The following is an 8,509-nucleotide window of genomic DNA, read 5'->3' on the forward strand; positions in this document are numbered from 1 at the left end:
ATATTATTCAAAGGGACTTGAAACTTTCACCATTACGTATTTTATTATTTACTATACATAGTTACATATTGTTCAATGTATTTAAATTAATTGTACCTAAGTTATTTATTCCACATAATAGATTAAATATATTATGTGTTAACACCATGGACTTATATTTATACCGTTCTGCGATACCGACTTTGGTATTGACATACCACATACGATAATAACAGTAATGGTGTAGATGTTTAATATTTAATGAAATAATATTTCTATAACTATCAATATGTTACAATCTGTGATATGTTGTTGCCAAAATTAGTTCAACCTACCATGTTATTAATAACTATAGTAATAAGTAATAAGTGATAGAAGAAAGATGAGCAATACATAAATATGTACCTATATAATAAAATATTTTTAGAAATACAGGCTGACCGTCCCCACTTAGAACCATTTTTCGTACATGATGAATTAATGAACCCACCCATTAGGATTAGAGTGACCTAATCAATGACAAGGTACCTACACTCGACACTTAACGTTAACAGTTTTTTTTTTTTTTGTTATCATGAAGTGTGAGAATACATCGGAAATATTACTATTAGGGAAATTTGCTATAATTTTGTCCTGTATTTTGGTAAGTTATATATACAAATGACAACATTCACACATAACAAACAAAAAAAAAACATATAACGACAACAAATAAAAACGTATTCTAAAAAAAATCATTTAAAATGTTTAAATTCGACGTTTCTAAATAAAACCTTTTTTTTAAAAAAAAATAAAATTGAGCATCTTGTAGGTGGGTGTTTTGTATAATTGGTACCTACTTCAAGAGCAATAACTGAAATATCACTACAATGGTTTACAAATTATATGATTATACCTGTCATTTTTTTTCACTTAATTCCTTAACAATGCAACAGGTAGGACAGGTAGGTAGTCAAAGTGGTGTTAATTTGGAATGTCATAATACTATAATACAATCGATCAAATAATTATCTCATACTTATTTTCATGATCCAGTTACTTATGATTGATGAATGATGGGTTATATCTGATCATTATATATTGAACAGACATAGACATATAGGTACCCACTACCCATATATATCAGCCAGAAGGAGTGGCCAAACTACAGCTCGCGTTGTAGACTCTAGTGGCTCGCACCTTAACATTTTGTCTTCTATAGTATAAATCTATAATAGGTATAATTCCTTTTCCTGCTCATCATATTATTTGTCATTATATTGTGCGGCTTTCGACTCTCTTATCGCTTGCCACCCCTCCTATAATATACATAATTTATACTGTATAAGATATTATAATTTGATTGGAATATTAAAATTAAAAATCTATTTTTATAATATTTATTATTATGTATATTATAATAATTTATTTTTCAAAATTAAACTTTAACGTAGGTATCTAAAGAAAATAATATCGATAACTTTAGCGCAAATACCCAAGTGGTAAAAGTTTTTTTTTTCCAAGAATTTGCTTATTTTTTATTTAAACCATAATATATATAGAGTTTATATTTATAAATAATTTAGTTACTGTATAAAAGAGGGGTTGTAATTTGAAAAAAAAATAGAAGTTTGTACCTGCATGACTTCAGAGAATACTCCTTAAGTAGTAAAAAAATCTCAAAAATTTGAAAATACAGTATTAAGTATATTATTTAAAAATTCCGAGAATCAGATTTTGAATAACCATTATTGAAGAAGTTGGTGAGCATGGGTGGTGAATCACACTGTATCTATATCGTTATTTGTTCATCATATGTATTATAATTTTTATTCAAGGATTTTCAATTAATTTTTTATCTCTCTATATAAAGGTACCAATTTACCTAACGGCAGAGATACAATAAGTCTGTATATTAATATCTTGATAGGTAAGAAAATCAAAAAAATCGTCGAATACTTAATTTTGTTCTTCGGTATAGAACGTAATTTATTATAGGTAAACTCCTATTATAATCATATATTAATATATCATCACTTTTACAATCGATTATGGACCTGAAGCACTACGTTTGATCATTGGATAACTGATGCTCAAACAAAAGACTAAATAGACAGCTAAAATGTTAAAATATTGTAGCACTGACATTACTCAATTCCTGTACATAATAAATATAATATTCAGTATTTTTATAGGTAAGTAGTAAGTAATGCATATTATTGAAATGAAATATATTTTTGTTACAGTGCTACTGAGCTATAGTTATTTTTTTTTAAAACAATACAACAATAAAACACAACAACTGCAGCAGCAGCTTAAAATTTTATTTTTTAGTTACTTACAAATTACAAAATGTCGTGTGACTATATGGCATATAATATGCATTAGTTATCATTATATGTACCTATATTTTAAACCTTATAGATATATTTCATCTAGTGCATTAGGTAATTGTAAGTCCATCGAATATTCTTTTGGGCATGTCGGACTGTCGGAGCCAGACTTTTCGGTCTTTTTTTATTTAGGCAAGGTCGATTCCGATTCGTTCGTTTAAAATGCGCACACTTTATACTCGAACCACGTTGTAAAATTTACTGCAGGATTTAAATATCAGAATTGTTCATGATTTGACATTATATTCGAAGGTATCACATCTTGTAACTTGTTCAACCATTTTTTACGTTTAGATACGTAAATATTACTTATATATTATTTTAAATTTTAATCAGCCATTCACACAATTTTCAGATTAAATTTCTGAATTGCAATTTGTTTATAAATTTACAAACGTTCAGTATTTTATATAATGTAGCTATATTAAACTATATAATATTATGTAAAACACATTTATAATATTCATTTTTTTTCAGCTGTTTAGTATGAATGTTATTGTGTTACTCAAGGCAGTGACTCGATCTACACTCGCACGTGCAGGCGTGCGGACGACATCGACGACCTACCCATATGGCCATATAATATATAAATATAATTTATACACAATAATACAATATTATAATAATATAATGTATAAAGAACCGGGACCTCATGCATTGAAATACCAAGTGGATCACATTAGGTCGTGTGACAAATGGACAATAATTATTAATTATGTCGTATTATTGAAAATGGTTATATTTAATTTCATAAAGTTATGTGTCGTAATAATATATTAATATTTAACAATACCCGCAAGGCACCTAAAAACCTAATAGGTTTACTAGGTAAGTAGGTACGTAGGTATCATTGAAATTGTCGACTGTTCTGTTTTCAAAGTAAAGTTGTGTAATGTGTATGTTATTATAACTTAAATATATCAAGGACGGATTAAGCGTCAGATTCAGGTTGGGACACTTGAATAACATAGAAAAATTGTATCAAAGTGCTGAACTGAAACAATATTCCTAACTACATACTATTGTCTATTATGTACATAATTTGTATGTTTAACGATATTTTTGTTTCATGCTGAATTCAAAAGTTTGATTGGTGGTACAAATGAGATCGTCTCAGTTAAAAAATGAAAAATTGTGTTGAAATATTTAAGAACCAGACTTTGACAAAACTAAACTTTAGTTAATTTACACACCTGTACAATAACTTACATTTAAAATTTACTAACAACAAAAATACTATAGTAAGTGGATTTTTCAAAATTCTAAAAAGTAGTCGTATTATCTCTTTATATGTAAAAATATGTACCTACCTACTATTGCAGTTATATTCAATTGATAATTAACCCCAACCCACTAATCTTAGCACTTAATACAGAAACAATACCAGGGAATCCTCAAAGAAGACTTATGAGAAGATGGTGCCGTGACTTAAACTCTTAATCGCAAAAAAAAGCCGCTGGGTTGCTTCTTTTATCACGCGATTCATGTCATACTTAATTCTAGCTCATATTTTTATTGTAAAAAATTAATTTACAGATTGTATTTATACTAATTAAAAAATAAAAATAATAAAATAATAAAAAATTGATAATTAAGCAGGAGCCAAAAATAGTTCTCTGGTAGAAAATAACATAAGTCCGAATGGTTTTTATTACCTATAATTATCTAGAAGACGCTACGATAACACTGACAACAGGATGATTCCCATATAGTCTTTCAAAAATATTATTATTTTTTATTTCGTTTAATGATATTGGAAAATTTGTAATAAGATAGGTATGAACATTTCATTTTTATTTCAAAATAAATATTATTATGGAATTGTAAAATTATTTATTTTTTAAAAGTAAGCATTTTCGGTTCTATGTAAATGTTGTACCAATTCATTGCTTATTAATATTTTGTTATTTTTGTATTTTTTAAAAGTATTTTCATGCAATTTTCCATTTTACATATTATGATAAGACACCAAAAAAATTAGGTACCTGCAGATTAAATCGAGTTGTGTTTACCAACTATACTTATAAGTTGTATGAGCAAAAATGATCTGCAAGAGTGAATTTACGATCCACAATTATTTATTAAGTACCTCCTGCTATTGCCGCGACCGAGCTGAGTTAACAACAACGAAGGTAATCCCGGTTACACTCATTCCAACATTTAATATATTCTTTATAATAAAATACTGGGAGTCACTCTAGTAGGGATCGAGGGGAAAGGTATACCTACTACTAACAAGAGTAGGTAATCACTAATCACCTACACAGACATAGTGTTGACTTCACTATCTAGTTTATCTATAGACTATTGCTGATATTGTTTGCAAGCTAAAAGCGTCTATACCTACAAGTTTTTATTAAAAGTAGGAAGGTTTGAAAAAAAAACAATTTCTACATTCAAAATATAATTAAATGATAAAAAAATTGTGTAACAACAAGCACGCATAGATGAAGTGTAACTCCTCTCGGAGTTTTTAGTGATCTGGGATTTTCTAAAAATGAAGAATCTCGCACATATAAACGTCAGTAAGGAGTACCTATCAAGTGATAGTTTTACTACCCTATACATTTTTTTGTACAAAATTTATTATTTTCAATATTTACTATTCAAGAAAATGATTCTTTTTTATAGTTTAAAGTTGTGACTTACAGGATGAAATAAAAATATCAGTGTCAAAATAATGTTTGTTTATTATAACGTATAATTAGTACTTTATTCTAATAATATATAATATATAATAAGTATACGACCAACTTCAGTTAAAATTATACTTATATTATAAATATAATTTAAACTAAATATATATGTGTTATAAATGAAATATATATTAAAATAGGGCTTGAAACCAGTAATTTTCCGGAATTTTGGGGAACCTATAATAGTTTATACCGTTATTTTAAACTTATTTGTATTCCTGATTATCGGTTATGGGTTACCTTGACAATCTTCAGTTAACATAAAAGTTTTATTTTACGATAAAACGTTATAATAATCTTCCTCCTTTACAGCTGAGTGCTATGCCATCATTGAAGCTTTAAAATTAATTCAAAATTTCCCCCTCTCCAATAATTACTTAATTGTCTCAGATTCTATGTCGTACCTACAAGCCTTAAATTTAAACCCATTTAACTCTCATTTGTCTCCAATTATCCTTCGCATTAAGTCCCTTATTTTTACCTTAAATAAAAAAAACTATAACATTAACTTTCTTTGGTTTCCTAGTCATACAGGTATACATGGCAATGCAGTTGCAGACCACCTTGCTAAATCTTCATCCAATTTCATCTTTCCTTCTTTTTCTCAACTCCCACATTCGGACTTCAAACCTCTGATAAAACAATACTCCACCAACACTTGGCTCTCTCTCTCTGGAATAACCTACCTGCAGAATTCGCCTCAAGATACCTAATATTACACCTAATATCCCAAAAAAACCTGGTTTAATAACTTACACTTACATAGGCCATATTATATTGTACAATTTAATAGGTTACGTATAGGGCATCACCTTCTACCCAGACATTCCTTCAAACTTGGCTTTAACGATTCACCATTCTGCACACTTCACCTAAATGAATATTGAATATATCTGTGATTTATCCCATAATCTATTTGACTGCCCTGCCCTTCAAACCAAACTCATTATTTTAGTTAACTTACTTACAACTCTCAATATCCCCTTTATCTACTGACTACTCCATACTCAATACAAGATCCACTACTGCCAAATACTAGTATTTATAATCAATGGTAATATAATATTTTTTTACAGGCTAAGAAGCGATTCCCGGTATTTATAAATACCGGGATACCCATAAACTATAATATTACGTTTAATTTATTTTAGCTGTATAGGTACATGATTATACGCTCTTAGCTACTAATAGCTTAATAATTAATAACTTCTTAAAACTATTCTTAAATCATGCTATAATTATATCTTCTTTGTTTTTTCCCCAGTCTAATTTCTCGTAATAATAATTCAAATAATTGGTAATCTACATTTCTATTTTCTACCTGTAACATCGTTGGTTGGTAATGACGGTACTCGATACTCCCGGTCTCCCTCTTCGTTTATTGTATTGGGAAATCTAAAAATAGCTAGATTCCTACAACAACACAAATGTAAATATAATGTCCTTACTCATTTAGTCATTTGTCATAAATCATAATCATGAAGATAGTATAATAAGAATTTAGAATAATAAGTATAAACCATAAACATGAAAATAAATAACACTCCTCACATAATAATCAAATGATGAATTCAGTAACGGTTTCAAGCAGGGCCGGCTCAATGTGGTAGCAAAATAGGCAGCCGCCTAGGGCGGCACTAGTGCGGGGGCGTCAAATTTCGAATGAACCAAAGTGATTTAATATTATTATAATATAATATTGTATACTGAATTGTATGTTCATTGTTCAAAATATACAAAAATAAATATGTAATAACTAATAAGTAATAACTAATAATAATATACTGTTGATACTTCGTTTACCAAGAACGTAGCCAAATGCAGCTGTAGCACTTCGCATTATTTTAACTATGCCTATGTCGGTCGCGTCTGTTGAACGGAGCTTTCCCAAATTAAAAACTATTTGAGGTCTTCTATGAATTAAGAAAGGTTAAGTGATCTTGCTACAATTCCTATTGAAAAAAAGTAATGGAAAACCTGGAGTTAAAAAATGTACCAACTGATTTTGACCAAGAAAAGGATCGCAAAATTAATTGCATTTAATATATTTTTAATTGTGTAGTTATACATTTTTTAATGTTTAATTAAATACATATTGTTGATCTACGATAACGATACCGAATGAGTAACGATGGTCAAAGATATTAATTGTTCTATTTCACACCCAACAATTATTTTAATTGCATCATTATTATTTTATATTTTGTAAAGAAAACTGAGGTCAGTTAAAACATTTTTTTTTAAAAATAAAACAAGGGTTTATAGTTAAAAATAAATGTCCATATTTTATTCAACCCCCTCCTCTCCAAAAAATTAACTATCGCATAGGGCCGCGTAAATTAGATTTGCCTAGAGCGGCAAAAATCCTACGGCCGGCCCTGGTTTCAAGCCCTGTAATAAATAAAATATAATATACAAAATATATATTGCATGTTATAAAAAATAGTACTATACATTTTCCCATTTTGTTTATTTTATTTGTTATATTTATTTTACTTATTATTTACTAGAGGCACCATTTTGAGCAAAATAAAATTATGTTTCATATTTGGTTGGTACCACTTAAAATTTTTCGTTGTGACTATAATTATGTATTTTCATTTTTCGTTACAAATTTTTCGGTGTTGTAAGTGTAACGGTAACCATAGACTTTTTACAGTTATGCCATAATATGTCCATATATTAGTATATTAAAGTCTATGGATGTAACCTCCATGTTGTAAAGAAGCTTCACTTCAATATAAAAAAAAAAAAATAGTAATGTTCGGAAAAAGTCATTGTGAAATATTATGACTCCGTATTTTCAATAAATTTTAATTACTAAAAGAACAATTGATCACGAGGAAATTTCTATTCAATTTTGAAGCTATTTACTTACTAAGAAAACAACATAGTTTCAACATAAATAGAAAAAAATCACATTCAAGTGTACTTGAACACCTGAACACTACACCTAAAAAAAAGAAAATTATCACATGTCTTGTAAGTATATTACTCTTTCTTTATAAATATAATAATAGGTACTTTATAGTTTATATTTTAATATCACTAAATTAGCTATATAGATTTTCATATAGTACAGGTAGGTACTATTTTAATTACAATCAATAAAATAGTTATAAATAAAGCCAATGCTCATTTTTTTTAATTCTAAAAACTTCGGAACCAGCGAGCGGCCTGCGAGTGCTAAAATTGTATTAGGTACAGAGAGTACCATCTTCTGCGGTTCCCCCAAAACAACTATTCCTAGTCTCCTCTGTGTTCCTTATTTAATTTTAATACTTAAGAATGAAATATAAGAAACACAATGTATAAGAGAAAATTATATGTTATGGTAAGGTAGGTACAACAAAATAATTATATTTAATAACCCTTAAAAAGCATATTTTATAAGATATATCTCATATATAAGATACGTGCCATTAATTATTATGCCATTTTATTATTATTATAGGTACCTAT

This window comes from Myzus persicae, unplaced genomic scaffold (genome assembly GCF_001856785.1).
Source record: "Myzus persicae strain clone G006 unplaced genomic scaffold, MPER_G0061.0, whole genome shotgun sequence".
NCBI lineage: Eukaryota > Metazoa > Arthropoda > Insecta > Hemiptera > Aphididae > Myzus > Myzus persicae.